Below are 15,711 nucleotides of genomic sequence, written 5' to 3'. Positions count from 1 at the left end.
GCCTCCGTTGCGCTGTAATCCCGCTCGCGACTTCCGACCGGGACGATAAATCGGTGCCCCCTTCTCGAACTTCCCTTGGAGCAGTCTCGAGCGAGTCGCCGTTTCCCTCAGTTAGGCCCCCCTCCTTAATGCTCCAGCGATCTCTTCGTTCGCGAGATTCCGTTATAAATCGATATATAAGTGGCCCCGCGCCGCAAAACAAGATAAGCACGCAATCCAATTTACCGTCGAGCACGCGCAGCCGCGGAGTTCCGCACTAGCGCCGATCGCTCCCGCCGAGCCGCGCAAAAAGGGGGGTAGGGTGCAACACTAGGACTTCCCGGGAGGTCACCCATCCCAGTACTACTCTAGCCCAAGCGCGCTTAACTGCGGAGTTCTGATGGGATCCGGTGCATTAACGCTGGTATGATCGCACCCGCAAAGATCTCGCCCCCTCCCCCTCTTCAAGGGAGGCCGCCGAGCCACGCGCAGCGCATGGGGCCCATCCGTGGCCCTCGATCCGAAGCGGCTCGGCGCAGGAGCTCGCCCTCTTCCCCGACTTGGCGGCGCCGCCCGCCCCGCGCGGAGCCAGCGAACCAGGGGAAGAACGGAGGGGGTAACAAAAAGAAGAACGAGAGAGAGCGGGACGAAAAAGGCGTAAGCTCCGCGGCCACCGACGACGCTGCGTGGAGCTCGCGCTGCCTTTCCGTGAACGACCCACGGGTTCCTCCGAAATTCGAGTTCCTACAAAAGTACATATGATTTAAACCTCCTACCCACTCTCCCCGTGTCATCTTCGCTGCGGTGATGCGAACGGTCCTAGATTCATCGCCCGCTGCCGCAATACGTCGCCTCCGTTGCGCTGTAATCCCGCTCGCGACTTCCGACCGGGACGATAAATCGGTGCCCCCTTCTCGAACTTCCCTTGGAGCAGTCTCGAGCGAGTCGCCGTTTCCCTCAGTTAGGCCCCCCTCCTTAATGCTCCAGCGATCTCTTCGTTCGCGAGATTCCGTTATAAATCGATATATAAGTGGCCCCGCGCCGCAAAACAAGATAAGCACGCAATCCAATTTACCGTCGAGCACGCGCAGCCGCGGAGTTCCGCACTAGCGCCGATCGCTCCCGCCGAGCCGCGCAAAAAGGGGGGTAGGGTGCAACACTAGGACTTCCCGGGAGGTCACCCATCCCAGTACTACTCTAGCCCAAGCGCGCTTAACTGCGGAGTTCTGATGGGATCCGGTGCATTAACGCTGGTATGATCGCACCCGCAAAGATCTCGCCCCCTCCCCCTCTTCAAGGGAGGCCGCCGAGCCACGCGCAGCGCATGGGGCCCATCCGTGGCCCTCGATCCGAAGCGGCTCGGCGCAGGAGCTCGCCCTCTTCCCCGACTTGGCGGCGCCGCCCGCCCCGCGCGGAGCCAGCGAACCAGGGGAAGAACGGAGGGGGTAACAAAAAGAAGAACGAGAGAGAGCGGGACGAAAAAGGCGTAAGCTCCGCGGCCACCGACGACGCTGCGTGGAGCTCGCGCTGCCTTTCCGTGAACGACCCACGGGTTCCTCCGAAATTCGAGTTCCTACAAAAGTACATATGATTTAAACCTCCTACCCACTCTCCCCGTGTCATCTTCGCTGCGGTGATGCGAACGGTCCTAGATTCATCGCCCGCTGCCGCAATACGTCGCCTCCGTTGCGCTGTAATCCCGCTCGCGACTTCCGACCGGGACGATAAATCGGTGCCCCCTTCTCGAACTTCCCTTGGAGCAGTCTCGAGCGAGTCGCCGTTTCCCTCAGTTAGGCCCCCCTCCTTAATGCTCCAGCGATCTCTTCGTTCGCGAGATTCCGTTATAAATCGATATATAAGTGGCCCCGCGCCGCAAAACAAGATAAGCACGCAATCCAATTTACCGTCGAGCACGCGCAGCCGCGGAGTTCCGCACTAGCGCCGATCGCTCCCGCCGAGCCGCGCAAAAAGGGGGGTAGGGTGCAACACTAGGACTTCCCGGGAGGTCACCCATCCCAGTACTACTCTAGCCCAAGCGCGCTTAACTGCGGAGTTCTGATGGGATCCGGTGCATTAACGCTGGTATGATCGCACCCGCAAAGATCTCGCCCCCTCCCCCTCTTCAAGGGAGGCCGCCGAGCCACGCGCAGCGCATGGGGCCCATCCGTGGCCCTCGATCCGAAGCGGCTCGGCGCAGGAGCTCGCCCTCTTCCCCGACTTGGCGGCGCCGCCCGCCCCGCGCGGAGCCAGCGAACCAGGGGAAGAACGGAGGGGGTAACAAAAAGAAGAACGAGAGAGAGCGGGACGAAAAAGGCGTAAGCTCCGCGGCCACCGACGACGCTGCGTGGAGCTCGCGCTGCCTTTCCGTGAACGACCCACGGGTTCCTCCGAAATTCGAGTTCCTACAAAAGTACATATGATTTAAACCTCCTACCCACTCTCCCCGTGTCATCTTCGCTGCGGTGATGCGAACGGTCCTAGATTCATCGCCCGCTGCCGCAATACGTCGCCTCCGTTGCGCTGTAATCCCGCTCGCGACTTCCGACCGGGACGATAAATCGGTGCCCCCTTCTCGAACTTCCCTTGGAGCAGTCTCGAGCGAGTCGCCGTTTCCCTCAGTTAGGCCCCCCTCCTTAATGCTCCAGCGATCTCTTCGTTCGCGAGATTCCGTTATAAATCGATATATAAGTGGCCCCGCGCCGCAAAACAAGATAAGCACGCAATCCAATTTACCGTCGAGCACGCGCAGCCGCGGAGTTCCGCACTAGCGCCGATCGCTCCCGCCGAGCCGCGCAAAAAGGGGGGTAGGGTGCAACACTAGGACTTCCCGGGAGGTCACCCATCCCAGTACTACTCTAGCCCAAGCGCGCTTAACTGCGGAGTTCTGATGGGATCCGGTGCATTAACGCTGGTATGATCGCACCCGCAAAGATCTCGCCCCCTCCCCCTCTTCAAGGGAGGCCGCCGAGCCACGCGCAGCGCATGGGGCCCATCCGTGGCCCTCGATCCGAAGCGGCTCGGCGCAGGAGCTCGCCCTCTTCCCCGACTTGGCGGCGCCGCCCGCCCCGCGCGGAGCCAGCGAACCAGGGGAAGAACGGAGGGGGTAACAAAAAGAAGAACGAGAGAGAGCGGGACGAAAAAGGCGTAAGCTCCGCGGCCACCGACGACGCTGCGTGGAGCTCGCGCTGCCTTTCCGTGAACGACCCACGGGTTCCTCCGAAATTCGAGTTCCTACAAAAGTACATATGATTTAAACCTCCTACCCACTCTCCCCGTGTCATCTTCGCTGCGGTGATGCGAACGGTCCTAGATTCATCGCCCGCTGCCGCAATACGTCGCCTCCGTTGCGCTGTAATCCCGCTCGCGACTTCCGACCGGGACGATAAATCGGTGCCCCCTTCTCGAACTTCCCTTGGAGCAGTCTCGAGCGAGTCGCCGTTTCCCTCAGTTAGGCCCCCCTCCTTAATGCTCCAGCGATCTCTTCGTTCGCGAGATTCCGTTATAAATCGATATATAAGTGGCCCCGCGCCGCAAAACAAGATAAGCACGCAATCCAATTTACCGTCGAGCACGCGCAGCCGCGGAGTTCCGCACTAGCGCCGATCGCTCCCGCCGAGCCGCGCAAAAAGGGGGGTAGGGTGCAACACTAGGACTTCCCGGGAGGTCACCCATCCCAGTACTACTCTAGCCCAAGCGCGCTTAACTGCGGAGTTCTGATGGGATCCGGTGCATTAACGCTGGTATGATCGCACCCGCAAAGATCTCGCCCCCTCCCCCTCTTCAAGGGAGGCCGCCGAGCCACGCGCAGCGCATGGGGCCCATCCGTGGCCCTCGATCCGAAGCGGCTCGGCGCAGGAGCTCGCCCTCTTCCCCGACTTGGCGGCGCCGCCCGCCCCGCGCGGAGCCAGCGAACCAGGGGAAGAACGGAGGGGGTAACAAAAAGAAGAACGAGAGAGAGCGGGACGAAAAAGGCGTAAGCTCCGCGGCCACCGACGACGCTGCGTGGAGCTCGCGCTGCCTTTCCGTGAACGACCCACGGGTTCCTCCGAAATTCGAGTTCCTACAAAAGTACATATGATTTAAACCTCCTACCCACTCTCCCCGTGTCATCTTCGCTGCGGTGATGCGAACGGTCCTAGATTCATCGCCCGCTGCCGCAATACGTCGCCTCCGTTGCGCTGTAATCCCGCTCGCGACTTCCGACCGGGACGATAAATCGGTGCCCCCTTCTCGAACTTCCCTTGGAGCAGTCTCGAGCGAGTCGCCGTTTCCCTCAGTTAGGCCCCCCTCCTTAATGCTCCAGCGATCTCTTCGTTCGCGAGATTCCGTTATAAATCGATATATAAGTGGCCCCGCGCCGCAAAACAAGATAAGCACGCAATCCAATTTACCGTCGAGCACGCGCAGCCGCGGAGTTCCGCACTAGCGCCGATCGCTCCCGCCGAGCCGCGCAAAAAGGGGGGTAGGGTGCAACACTAGGACTTCCCGGGAGGTCACCCATCCCAGTACTACTCTAGCCCAAGCGCGCTTAACTGCGGAGTTCTGATGGGATCCGGTGCATTAACGCTGGTATGATCGCACCCGCAAAGATCTCGCCCCCTCCCCCTCTTCAAGGGAGGCCGCCGAGCCACGCGCAGCGCATGGGGCCCATCCGTGGCCCTCGATCCGAAGCGGCTCGGCGCAGGAGCTCGCCCTCTTCCCCGACTTGGCGGCGCCGCCCGCCCCGCGCGGAGCCAGCGAACCAGGGGAAGAACGGAGGGGGTAACAAAAAGAAGAACGAGAGAGAGCGGGACGAAAAAGGCGTAAGCTCCGCGGCCACCGACGACGCTGCGTGGAGCTCGCGCTGCCTTTCCGTGAACGACCCACGGGTTCCTCCGAAATTCGAGTTCCTACAAAAGTACATATGATTTAAACCTCCTACCCACTCTCCCCGTGTCATCTTCGCTGCGGTGATGCGAACGGTCCTAGATTCATCGCCCGCTGCCGCAATACGTCGCCTCCGTTGCGCTGTAATCCCGCTCGCGACTTCCGACCGGGACGATAAATCGGTGCCCCCTTCTCGAACTTCCCTTGGAGCAGTCTCGAGCGAGTCGCCGTTTCCCTCAGTTAGGCCCCCCTCCTTAATGCTCCAGCGATCTCTTCGTTCGCGAGATTCCGTTATAAATCGATATATAAGTGGCCCCGCGCCGCAAAACAAGATAAGCACGCAATCCAATTTACCGTCGAGCACGCGCAGCCGCGGAGTTCCGCACTAGCGCCGATCGCTCCCGCCGAGCCGCGCAAAAAGGGGGGTAGGGTGCAACACTAGGACTTCCCGGGAGGTCACCCATCCCAGTACTACTCTAGCCCAAGCGCGCTTAACTGCGGAGTTCTGATGGGATCCGGTGCATTAACGCTGGTATGATCGCACCCGCAAAGATCTCGCCCCCTCCCCCTCTTCAAGGGAGGCCGCCGAGCCACGCGCAGCGCATGGGGCCCATCCGTGGCCCTCGATCCGAAGCGGCTCGGCGCAGGAGCTCGCCCTCTTCCCCGACTTGGCGGCGCCGCCCGCCCCGCGCGGAGCCAGCGAACCAGGGGAAGAACGGAGGGGGTAACAAAAAGAAGAACGAGAGAGAGCGGGACGAAAAAGGCGTAAGCTCCGCGGCCACCGACGACGCTGCGTGGAGCTCGCGCTGCCTTTCCGTGAACGACCCACGGGTTCCTCCGAAATTCGAGTTCCTACAAAAGTACATATGATTTAAACCTCCTACCCACTCTCCCCGTGTCATCTTCGCTGCGGTGATGCGAACGGTCCTAGATTCATCGCCCGCTGCCGCAATACGTCGCCTCCGTTGCGCTGTAATCCCGCTCGCGACTTCCGACCGGGACGATAAATCGGTGCCCCCTTCTCGAACTTCCCTTGGAGCAGTCTCGAGCGAGTCGCCGTTTCCCTCAGTTAGGCCCCCCTCCTTAATGCTCCAGCGATCTCTTCGTTCGCGAGATTCCGTTATAAATCGATATATAAGTGGCCCCGCGCCGCAAAACAAGATAAGCACGCAATCCAATTTACCGTCGAGCACGCGCAGCCGCGGAGTTCCGCACTAGCGCCGATCGCTCCCGCCGAGCCGCGCAAAAAGGGGGGTAGGGTGCAACACTAGGACTTCCCGGGAGGTCACCCATCCCAGTACTACTCTAGCCCAAGCGCGCTTAACTGCGGAGTTCTGATGGGATCCGGTGCATTAACGCTGGTATGATCGCACCCGCAAAGATCTCGCCCCCTCCCCCTCTTCAAGGGAGGCCGCCGAGCCACGCGCAGCGCATGGGGCCCATCCGTGGCCCTCGATCCGAAGCGGCTCGGCGCAGGAGCTCGCCCTCTTCCCCGACTTGGCGGCGCCGCCCGCCCCGCGCGGAGCCAGCGAACCAGGGGAAGAACGGAGGGGGTAACAAAAAGAAGAACGAGAGAGAGCGGGACGAAAAAGGCGTAAGCTCCGCGGCCACCGACGACGCTGCGTGGAGCTCGCGCTGCCTTTCCGTGAACGACCCACGGGTTCCTCCGAAATTCGAGTTCCTACAAAAGTACATATGATTTAAACCTCCTACCCACTCTCCCCGTGTCATCTTCGCTGCGGTGATGCGAACGGTCCTAGATTCATCGCCCGCTGCCGCAATACGTCGCCTCCGTTGCGCTGTAATCCCGCTCGCGACTTCCGACCGGGACGATAAATCGGTGCCCCCTTCTCGAACTTCCCTTGGAGCAGTCTCGAGCGAGTCGCCGTTTCCCTCAGTTAGGCCCCCCTCCTTAATGCTCCAGCGATCTCTTCGTTCGCGAGATTCCGTTATAAATCGATATATAAGTGGCCCCGCGCCGCAAAACAAGATAAGCACGCAATCCAATTTACCGTCGAGCACGCGCAGCCGCGGAGTTCCGCACTAGCGCCGATCGCTCCCGCCGAGCCGCGCAAAAAGGGGGGTAGGGTGCAACACTAGGACTTCCCGGGAGGTCACCCATCCCAGTACTACTCTAGCCCAAGCGCGCTTAACTGCGGAGTTCTGATGGGATCCGGTGCATTAACGCTGGTATGATCGCACCCGCAAAGATCTCGCCCCCTCCCCCTCTTCAAGGGAGGCCGCCGAGCCACGCGCAGCGCATGGGGCCCATCCGTGGCCCTCGATCCGAAGCGGCTCGGCGCAGGAGCTCGCCCTCTTCCCCGACTTGGCGGCGCCGCCCGCCCCGCGCGGAGCCAGCGAACCAGGGGAAGAACGGAGGGGGTAACAAAAAGAAGAACGAGAGAGAGCGGGACGAAAAAGGCGTAAGCTCCGCGGCCACCGACGACGCTGCGTGGAGCTCGCGCTGCCTTTCCGTGAACGACCCACGGGTTCCTCCGAAATTCGAGTTCCTACAAAAGTACATATGATTTAAACCTCCTACCCACTCTCCCCGTGTCATCTTCGCTGCGGTGATGCGAACGGTCCTAGATTCATCGCCCGCTGCCGCAATACGTCGCCTCCGTTGCGCTGTAATCCCGCTCGCGACTTCCGACCGGGACGATAAATCGGTGCCCCCTTCTCGAACTTCCCTTGGAGCAGTCTCGAGCGAGTCGCCGTTTCCCTCAGTTAGGCCCCCCTCCTTAATGCTCCAGCGATCTCTTCGTTCGCGAGATTCCGTTATAAATCGATATATAAGTGGCCCCGCGCCGCAAAACAAGATAAGCACGCAATCCAATTTACCGTCGAGCACGCGCAGCCGCGGAGTTCCGCACTAGCGCCGATCGCTCCCGCCGAGCCGCGCAAAAAGGGGGGTAGGGTGCAACACTAGGACTTCCCGGGAGGTCACCCATCCCAGTACTACTCTAGCCCAAGCGCGCTTAACTGCGGAGTTCTGATGGGATCCGGTGCATTAACGCTGGTATGATCGCACCCGCAAAGATCTCGCCCCCTCCCCCTCTTCAAGGGAGGCCGCCGAGCCACGCGCAGCGCATGGGGCCCATCCGTGGCCCTCGATCCGAAGCGGCTCGGCGCAGGAGCTCGCCCTCTTCCCCGACTTGGCGGCGCCGCCCGCCCCGCGCGGAGCCAGCGAACCAGGGGAAGAACGGAGGGGGTAACAAAAAGAAGAACGAGAGAGAGCGGGACGAAAAAGGCGTAAGCTCCGCGGCCACCGACGACGCTGCGTGGAGCTCGCGCTGCCTTTCCGTGAACGACCCACGGGTTCCTCCGAAATTCGAGTTCCTACAAAAGTACATATGATTTAAACCTCCTACCCACTCTCCCCGTGTCATCTTCGCTGCGGTGATGCGAACGGTCCTAGATTCATCGCCCGCTGCCGCAATACGTCGCCTCCGTTGCGCTGTAATCCCGCTCGCGACTTCCGACCGGGACGATAAATCGGTGCCCCCTTCTCGAACTTCCCTTGGAGCAGTCTCGAGCGAGTCGCCGTTTCCCTCAGTTAGGCCCCCCTCCTTAATGCTCCAGCGATCTCTTCGTTCGCGAGATTCCGTTATAAATCGATATATAAGTGGCCCCGCGCCGCAAAACAAGATAAGCACGCAATCCAATTTACCGTCGAGCACGCGCAGCCGCGGAGTTCCGCACTAGCGCCGATCGCTCCCGCCGAGCCGCGCAAAAAGGGGGGTAGGGTGCAACACTAGGACTTCCCGGGAGGTCACCCATCCCAGTACTACTCTAGCCCAAGCGCGCTTAACTGCGGAGTTCTGATGGGATCCGGTGCATTAACGCTGGTATGATCGCACCCGCAAAGATCTCGCCCCCTCCCCCTCTTCAAGGGAGGCCGCCGAGCCACGCGCAGCGCATGGGGCCCATCCGTGGCCCTCGATCCGAAGCGGCTCGGCGCAGGAGCTCGCCCTCTTCCCCGACTTGGCGGCGCCGCCCGCCCCGCGCGGAGCCAGCGAACCAGGGGAAGAACGGAGGGGGTAACAAAAAGAAGAACGAGAGAGAGCGGGACGAAAAAGGCGTAAGCTCCGCGGCCACCGACGACGCTGCGTGGAGCTCGCGCTGCCTTTCCGTGAACGACCCACGGGTTCCTCCGAAATTCGAGTTCCTACAAAAGTACATATGATTTAAACCTCCTACCCACTCTCCCCGTGTCATCTTCGCTGCGGTGATGCGAACGGTCCTAGATTCATCGCCCGCTGCCGCAATACGTCGCCTCCGTTGCGCTGTAATCCCGCTCGCGACTTCCGACCGGGACGATAAATCGGTGCCCCCTTCTCGAACTTCCCTTGGAGCAGTCTCGAGCGAGTCGCCGTTTCCCTCAGTTAGGCCCCCCTCCTTAATGCTCCAGCGATCTCTTCGTTCGCGAGATTCCGTTATAAATCGATATATAAGTGGCCCCGCGCCGCAAAACAAGATAAGCACGCAATCCAATTTACCGTCGAGCACGCGCAGCCGCGGAGTTCCGCACTAGCGCCGATCGCTCCCGCCGAGCCGCGCAAAAAGGGGGGTAGGGTGCAACACTAGGACTTCCCGGGAGGTCACCCATCCCAGTACTACTCTAGCCCAAGCGCGCTTAACTGCGGAGTTCTGATGGGATCCGGTGCATTAACGCTGGTATGATCGCACCCGCAAAGATCTCGCCCCCTCCCCCTCTTCAAGGGAGGCCGCCGAGCCACGCGCAGCGCATGGGGCCCATCCGTGGCCCTCGATCCGAAGCGGCTCGGCGCAGGAGCTCGCCCTCTTCCCCGACTTGGCGGCGCCGCCCGCCCCGCGCGGAGCCAGCGAACCAGGGGAAGAACGGAGGGGGTAACAAAAAGAAGAACGAGAGAGAGCGGGACGAAAAAGGCGTAAGCTCCGCGGCCACCGACGACGCTGCGTGGAGCTCGCGCTGCCTTTCCGTGAACGACCCACGGGTTCCTCCGAAATTCGAGTTCCTACAAAAGTACATATGATTTAAACCTCCTACCCACTCTCCCCGTGTCATCTTCGCTGCGGTGATGCGAACGGTCCTAGATTCATCGCCCGCTGCCGCAATACGTCGCCTCCGTTGCGCTGTAATCCCGCTCGCGACTTCCGACCGGGACGATAAATCGGTGCCCCCTTCTCGAACTTCCCTTGGAGCAGTCTCGAGCGAGTCGCCGTTTCCCTCAGTTAGGCCCCCCTCCTTAATGCTCCAGCGATCTCTTCGTTCGCGAGATTCCGTTATAAATCGATATATAAGTGGCCCCGCGCCGCAAAACAAGATAAGCACGCAATCCAATTTACCGTCGAGCACGCGCAGCCGCGGAGTTCCGCACTAGCGCCGATCGCTCCCGCCGAGCCGCGCAAAAAGGGGGGTAGGGTGCAACACTAGGACTTCCCGGGAGGTCACCCATCCCAGTACTACTCTAGCCCAAGCGCGCTTAACTGCGGAGTTCTGATGGGATCCGGTGCATTAACGCTGGTATGATCGCACCCGCAAAGATCTCGCCCCCTCCCCCTCTTCAAGGGAGGCCGCCGAGCCACGCGCAGCGCATGGGGCCCATCCGTGGCCCTCGATCCGAAGCGGCTCGGCGCAGGAGCTCGCCCTCTTCCCCGACTTGGCGGCGCCGCCCGCCCCGCGCGGAGCCAGCGAACCAGGGGAAGAACGGAGGGGGTAACAAAAAGAAGAACGAGAGAGAGCGGGACGAAAAAGGCGTAAGCTCCGCGGCCACCGACGACGCTGCGTGGAGCTCGCGCTGCCTTTCCGTGAACGACCCACGGGTTCCTCCGAAATTCGAGTTCCTACAAAAGTACATATGATTTAAACCTCCTACCCACTCTCCCCGTGTCATCTTCGCTGCGGTGATGCGAACGGTCCTAGATTCATCGCCCGCTGCCGCAATACGTCGCCTCCGTTGCGCTGTAATCCCGCTCGCGACTTCCGACCGGGACGATAAATCGGTGCCCCCTTCTCGAACTTCCCTTGGAGCAGTCTCGAGCGAGTCGCCGTTTCCCTCAGTTAGGCCCCCCTCCTTAATGCTCCAGCGATCTCTTCGTTCGCGAGATTCCGTTATAAATCGATATATAAGTGGCCCCGCGCCGCAAAACAAGATAAGCACGCAATCCAATTTACCGTCGAGCACGCGCAGCCGCGGAGTTCCGCACTAGCGCCGATCGCTCCCGCCGAGCCGCGCAAAAAGGGGGGTAGGGTGCAACACTAGGACTTCCCGGGAGGTCACCCATCCCAGTACTACTCTAGCCCAAGCGCGCTTAACTGCGGAGTTCTGATGGGATCCGGTGCATTAACGCTGGTATGATCGCACCCGCAAAGATCTCGCCCCCTCCCCCTCTTCAAGGGAGGCCGCCGAGCCACGCGCAGCGCATGGGGCCCATCCGTGGCCCTCGATCCGAAGCGGCTCGGCGCAGGAGCTCGCCCTCTTCCCCGACTTGGCGGCGCCGCCCGCCCCGCGCGGAGCCAGCGAACCAGGGGAAGAACGGAGGGGGTAACAAAAAGAAGAACGAGAGAGAGCGGGACGAAAAAGGCGTAAGCTCCGCGGCCACCGACGACGCTGCGTGGAGCTCGCGCTGCCTTTCCGTGAACGACCCACGGGTTCCTCCGAAATTCGAGTTCCTACAAAAGTACATATGATTTAAACCTCCTACCCACTCTCCCCGTGTCATCTTCGCTGCGGTGATGCGAACGGTCCTAGATTCATCGCCCGCTGCCGCAATACGTCGCCTCCGTTGCGCTGTAATCCCGCTCGCGACTTCCGACCGGGACGATAAATCGGTGCCCCCTTCTCGAACTTCCCTTGGAGCAGTCTCGAGCGAGTCGCCGTTTCCCTCAGTTAGGCCCCCCTCCTTAATGCTCCAGCGATCTCTTCGTTCGCGAGATTCCGTTATAAATCGATATATAAGTGGCCCCGCGCCGCAAAACAAGATAAGCACGCAATCCAATTTACCGTCGAGCACGCGCAGCCGCGGAGTTCCGCACTAGCGCCGATCGCTCCCGCCGAGCCGCGCAAAAAGGGGGGTAGGGTGCAACACTAGGACTTCCCGGGAGGTCACCCATCCCAGTACTACTCTAGCCCAAGCGCGCTTAACTGCGGAGTTCTGATGGGATCCGGTGCATTAACGCTGGTATGATCGCACCCGCAAAGATCTCGCCCCCTCCCCCTCTTCAAGGGAGGCCGCCGAGCCACGCGCAGCGCATGGGGCCCATCCGTGGCCCTCGATCCGAAGCGGCTCGGCGCAGGAGCTCGCCCTCTTCCCCGACTTGGCGGCGCCGCCCGCCCCGCGCGGAGCCAGCGAACCAGGGGAAGAACGGAGGGGGTAACAAAAAGAAGAACGAGAGAGAGCGGGACGAAAAAGGCGTAAGCTCCGCGGCCACCGACGACGCTGCGTGGAGCTCGCGCTGCCTTTCCGTGAACGACCCACGGGTTCCTCCGAAATTCGAGTTCCTACAAAAGTACATATGATTTAAACCTCCTACCCACTCTCCCCGTGTCATCTTCGCTGCGGTGATGCGAACGGTCCTAGATTCATCGCCCGCTGCCGCAATACGTCGCCTCCGTTGCGCTGTAATCCCGCTCGCGACTTCCGACCGGGACGATAAATCGGTGCCCCCTTCTCGAACTTCCCTTGGAGCAGTCTCGAGCGAGTCGCCGTTTCCCTCAGTTAGGCCCCCCTCCTTAATGCTCCAGCGATCTCTTCGTTCGCGAGATTCCGTTATAAATCGATATATAAGTGGCCCCGCGCCGCAAAACAAGATAAGCACGCAATCCAATTTACCGTCGAGCACGCGCAGCCGCGGAGTTCCGCACTAGCGCCGATCGCTCCCGCCGAGCCGCGCAAAAAGGGGGGTAGGGTGCAACACTAGGACTTCCCGGGAGGTCACCCATCCCAGTACTACTCTAGCCCAAGCGCGCTTAACTGCGGAGTTCTGATGGGATCCGGTGCATTAACGCTGGTATGATCGCACCCGCAAAGATCTCGCCCCCTCCCCCTCTTCAAGGGAGGCCGCCGAGCCACGCGCAGCGCATGGGGCCCATCCGTGGCCCTCGATCCGAAGCGGCTCGGCGCAGGAGCTCGCCCTCTTCCCCGACTTGGCGGCGCCGCCCGCCCCGCGCGGAGCCAGCGAACCAGGGGAAGAACGGAGGGGGTAACAAAAAGAAGAACGAGAGAGAGCGGGACGAAAAAGGCGTAAGCTCCGCGGCCACCGACGACGCTGCGTGGAGCTCGCGCTGCCTTTCCGTGAACGACCCACGGGTTCCTCCGAAATTCGAGTTCCTACAAAAGTACATATGATTTAAACCTCCTACCCACTCTCCCCGTGTCATCTTCGCTGCGGTGATGCGAACGGTCCTAGATTCATCGCCCGCTGCCGCAATACGTCGCCTCCGTTGCGCTGTAATCCCGCTCGCGACTTCCGACCGGGACGATAAATCGGTGCCCCCTTCTCGAACTTCCCTTGGAGCAGTCTCGAGCGAGTCGCCGTTTCCCTCAGTTAGGCCCCCCTCCTTAATGCTCCAGCGATCTCTTCGTTCGCGAGATTCCGTTATAAATCGATATATAAGTGGCCCCGCGCCGCAAAACAAGATAAGCACGCAATCCAATTTACCGTCGAGCACGCGCAGCCGCGGAGTTCCGCACTAGCGCCGATCGCTCCCGCCGAGCCGCGCAAAAAGGGGGGTAGGGTGCAACACTAGGACTTCCCGGGAGGTCACCCATCCCAGTACTACTCTAGCCCAAGCGCGCTTAACTGCGGAGTTCTGATGGGATCCGGTGCATTAACGCTGGTATGATCGCACCCGCAAAGATCTCGCCCCCTCCCCCTCTTCAAGGGAGGCCGCCGAGCCACGCGCAGCGCATGGGGCCCATCCGTGGCCCTCGATCCGAAGCGGCTCGGCGCAGGAGCTCGCCCTCTTCCCCGACTTGGCGGCGCCGCCCGCCCCGCGCGGAGCCAGCGAACCAGGGGAAGAACGGAGGGGGTAACAAAAAGAAGAACGAGAGAGAGCGGGACGAAAAAGGCGTAAGCTCCGCGGCCACCGACGACGCTGCGTGGAGCTCGCGCTGCCTTTCCGTGAACGACCCACGGGTTCCTCCGAAATTCGAGTTCCTACAAAAGTACATATGATTTAAACCTCCTACCCACTCTCCCCGTGTCATCTTCGCTGCGGTGATGCGAACGGTCCTAGATTCATCGCCCGCTGCCGCAATACGTCGCCTCCGTTGCGCTGTAATCCCGCTCGCGACTTCCGACCGGGACGATAAATCGGTGCCCCCTTCTCGAACTTCCCTTGGAGCAGTCTCGAGCGAGTCGCCGTTTCCCTCAGTTAGGCCCCCCTCCTTAATGCTCCAGCGATCTCTTCGTTCGCGAGATTCCGTTATAAATCGATATATAAGTGGCCCCGCGCCGCAAAACAAGATAAGCACGCAATCCAATTTACCGTCGAGCACGCGCAGCCGCGGAGTTCCGCACTAGCGCCGATCGCTCCCGCCGAGCCGCGCAAAAAGGGGGGTAGGGTGCAACACTAGGACTTCCCGGGAGGTCACCCATCCCAGTACTACTCTAGCCCAAGCGCGCTTAACTGCGGAGTTCTGATGGGATCCGGTGCATTAACGCTGGTATGATCGCACCCGCAAAGATCTCGCCCCCTCCCCCTCTTCAAGGGAGGCCGCCGAGCCACGCGCAGCGCATGGGGCCCATCCGTGGCCCTCGATCCGAAGCGGCTCGGCGCAGGAGCTCGCCCTCTTCCCCGACTTGGCGGCGCCGCCCGCCCCGCGCGGAGCCAGCGAACCAGGGGAAGAACGGAGGGGGTAACAAAAAGAAGAACGAGAGAGAGCGGGACGAAAAAGGCGTAAGCTCCGCGGCCACCGACGACGCTGCGTGGAGCTCGCGCTGCCTTTCCGTGAACGACCCACGGGTTCCTCCGAAATTCGAGTTCCTACAAAAGTACATATGATTTAAACCTCCTACCCACTCTCCCCGTGTCATCTTCGCTGCGGTGATGCGAACGGTCCTAGATTCATCGCCCGCTGCCGCAATACGTCGCCTCCGTTGCGCTGTAATCCCGCTCGCGACTTCCGACCGGGACGATAAATCGGTGCCCCCTTCTCGAACTTCCCTTGGAGCAGTCTCGAGCGAGTCGCCGTTTCCCTCAGTTAGGCCCCCCTCCTTAATGCTCCAGCGATCTCTTCGTTCGCGAGATTCCGTTATAAATCGATATATAAGTGGCCCCGCGCCGCAAAACAAGATAAGCACGCAATCCAATTTACCGTCGAGCACGCGCAGCCGCGGAGTTCCGCACTAGCGCCGATCGCTCCCGCCGAGCCGCGCAAAAAGGGGGGTAGGGTGCAACACTAGGACTTCCCGGGAGGTCACCCATCCCAGTACTACTCTAGCCCAAGCGCGCTTAACTGCGGAGTTCTGATGGGATCCGGTGCATTAACGCTGGTATGATCGCACCCGCAAAGATCTCGCCCCCTCCCCCTCTTCAAGGGAGGCCGCCGAGCCACGCGCAGCGCATGGGGCCCATCCGTGGCCCTCGATCCGAAGCGGCTCGGCGCAGGAGCTCGCCCTCTTCCCCGACTTGGCGGCGCCGCCCGCCCCGCGCGGAGCCAGCGAACCAGGGGAAGAACGGAGGGGGTAACAAAAAGAAGAACGAGAGAGAGCGGGACGAAAAAGGCGTAAGCTCCGCGGCCACCGACGACGCTGCGTGGAGCTCGCGCTGCCTTTCCGTGAACGACCCACGGGTTCCTCCGAAATTCGAGTTCCTACAAAAGTACATATGATTTAAACCTCCTACCCACTCTCCCCGTGTCATCTTCGCTGCGGTGATG

At 61.2% G+C, this 15,711-nt stretch overlaps 19 non-coding genes across 19 annotated transcripts; all 19 read right to left on the bottom strand.

Moving 5' to 3' along the window:
• Positions 1-298: 298 nt before the first annotated feature.
• On the bottom strand, positions 299-417 carry LOC149215745 (5S ribosomal RNA). The gene has a single exon (XR_016251395.1). It is a non-coding gene; the product is annotated as a 5S ribosomal RNA (ribosomal RNA).
• A 710-nt stretch (positions 418-1,127) lies between these two features.
• Positions 1,128-1,246, bottom strand: LOC149215744 (5S ribosomal RNA). The gene has a single exon (XR_016251394.1). It is a non-coding gene; the product is annotated as a 5S ribosomal RNA (ribosomal RNA).
• A 710-nt stretch (positions 1,247-1,956) lies between these two features.
• On the bottom strand, positions 1,957-2,075 carry LOC149215743 (5S ribosomal RNA). The gene has a single exon (XR_016251393.1). It is a non-coding gene; the product is annotated as a 5S ribosomal RNA (ribosomal RNA).
• Positions 2,076-2,785: 710 nt separating this feature from the next.
• LOC149215742 (5S ribosomal RNA) lies at positions 2,786-2,904 on the bottom strand. The gene has a single exon (XR_016251392.1). It is a non-coding gene; the product is annotated as a 5S ribosomal RNA (ribosomal RNA).
• Positions 2,905-3,614: 710 nt separating this feature from the next.
• On the bottom strand, positions 3,615-3,733 carry LOC149215741 (5S ribosomal RNA). Its single transcript, XR_016251391.1, has one exon. It is a non-coding gene; the product is annotated as a 5S ribosomal RNA (ribosomal RNA).
• Positions 3,734-4,443: 710 nt separating this feature from the next.
• LOC149215740 (5S ribosomal RNA) lies at positions 4,444-4,562 on the bottom strand. The gene has a single exon (XR_016251390.1). It is a non-coding gene; the product is annotated as a 5S ribosomal RNA (ribosomal RNA).
• Positions 4,563-5,272: 710 nt separating this feature from the next.
• LOC149215739 (5S ribosomal RNA) lies at positions 5,273-5,391 on the bottom strand. Its single transcript, XR_016251389.1, has one exon. It is a non-coding gene; the product is annotated as a 5S ribosomal RNA (ribosomal RNA).
• Positions 5,392-6,101: 710 nt separating this feature from the next.
• On the bottom strand, positions 6,102-6,220 carry LOC149215738 (5S ribosomal RNA). The gene has a single exon (XR_016251388.1). It is a non-coding gene; the product is annotated as a 5S ribosomal RNA (ribosomal RNA).
• A 710-nt stretch (positions 6,221-6,930) lies between these two features.
• LOC149215737 (5S ribosomal RNA) lies at positions 6,931-7,049 on the bottom strand. Its single transcript, XR_016251387.1, has one exon. It is a non-coding gene; the product is annotated as a 5S ribosomal RNA (ribosomal RNA).
• A 710-nt stretch (positions 7,050-7,759) lies between these two features.
• On the bottom strand, positions 7,760-7,878 carry LOC149215736 (5S ribosomal RNA). The gene has a single exon (XR_016251386.1). It is a non-coding gene; the product is annotated as a 5S ribosomal RNA (ribosomal RNA).
• Positions 7,879-8,588: 710 nt separating this feature from the next.
• Positions 8,589-8,707, bottom strand: LOC149215735 (5S ribosomal RNA). Its single transcript, XR_016251384.1, has one exon. It is a non-coding gene; the product is annotated as a 5S ribosomal RNA (ribosomal RNA).
• Positions 8,708-9,417: 710 nt separating this feature from the next.
• Positions 9,418-9,536, bottom strand: LOC149215734 (5S ribosomal RNA). Its single transcript, XR_016251383.1, has one exon. It is a non-coding gene; the product is annotated as a 5S ribosomal RNA (ribosomal RNA).
• A 710-nt stretch (positions 9,537-10,246) lies between these two features.
• LOC149215733 (5S ribosomal RNA) lies at positions 10,247-10,365 on the bottom strand. Its single transcript, XR_016251382.1, has one exon. It is a non-coding gene; the product is annotated as a 5S ribosomal RNA (ribosomal RNA).
• A 710-nt stretch (positions 10,366-11,075) lies between these two features.
• LOC149215732 (5S ribosomal RNA) lies at positions 11,076-11,194 on the bottom strand. Its single transcript, XR_016251381.1, has one exon. It is a non-coding gene; the product is annotated as a 5S ribosomal RNA (ribosomal RNA).
• Positions 11,195-11,904: 710 nt separating this feature from the next.
• Positions 11,905-12,023, bottom strand: LOC149215731 (5S ribosomal RNA). The gene has a single exon (XR_016251380.1). It is a non-coding gene; the product is annotated as a 5S ribosomal RNA (ribosomal RNA).
• Positions 12,024-12,733: 710 nt separating this feature from the next.
• Positions 12,734-12,852, bottom strand: LOC149215730 (5S ribosomal RNA). The gene has a single exon (XR_016251379.1). It is a non-coding gene; the product is annotated as a 5S ribosomal RNA (ribosomal RNA).
• A 710-nt stretch (positions 12,853-13,562) lies between these two features.
• Positions 13,563-13,681, bottom strand: LOC149215729 (5S ribosomal RNA). The gene has a single exon (XR_016251378.1). It is a non-coding gene; the product is annotated as a 5S ribosomal RNA (ribosomal RNA).
• A 710-nt stretch (positions 13,682-14,391) lies between these two features.
• LOC149215728 (5S ribosomal RNA) lies at positions 14,392-14,510 on the bottom strand. The gene has a single exon (XR_016251377.1). It is a non-coding gene; the product is annotated as a 5S ribosomal RNA (ribosomal RNA).
• A 710-nt stretch (positions 14,511-15,220) lies between these two features.
• Positions 15,221-15,339, bottom strand: LOC149215727 (5S ribosomal RNA). Its single transcript, XR_016251376.1, has one exon. It is a non-coding gene; the product is annotated as a 5S ribosomal RNA (ribosomal RNA).
• Between the last annotated feature and the right edge of the window lie 372 nt (positions 15,340-15,711).

The sequence above is a fragment of the Pinus tabuliformis genome, chromosome 1_1 (assembly GCF_031772625.1).
Source record: "Pinus tabuliformis cultivar Carrire ecotype Pingquan chromosome 1_1, CPIR1, whole genome shotgun sequence".
NCBI lineage: Eukaryota > Viridiplantae > Streptophyta > Pinopsida > Pinales > Pinaceae > Pinus > Pinus tabuliformis.
The sequence above is the reverse complement of the archived record's forward strand: the minus strand, read 5'-3'. Positions and strand labels throughout refer to the sequence as shown.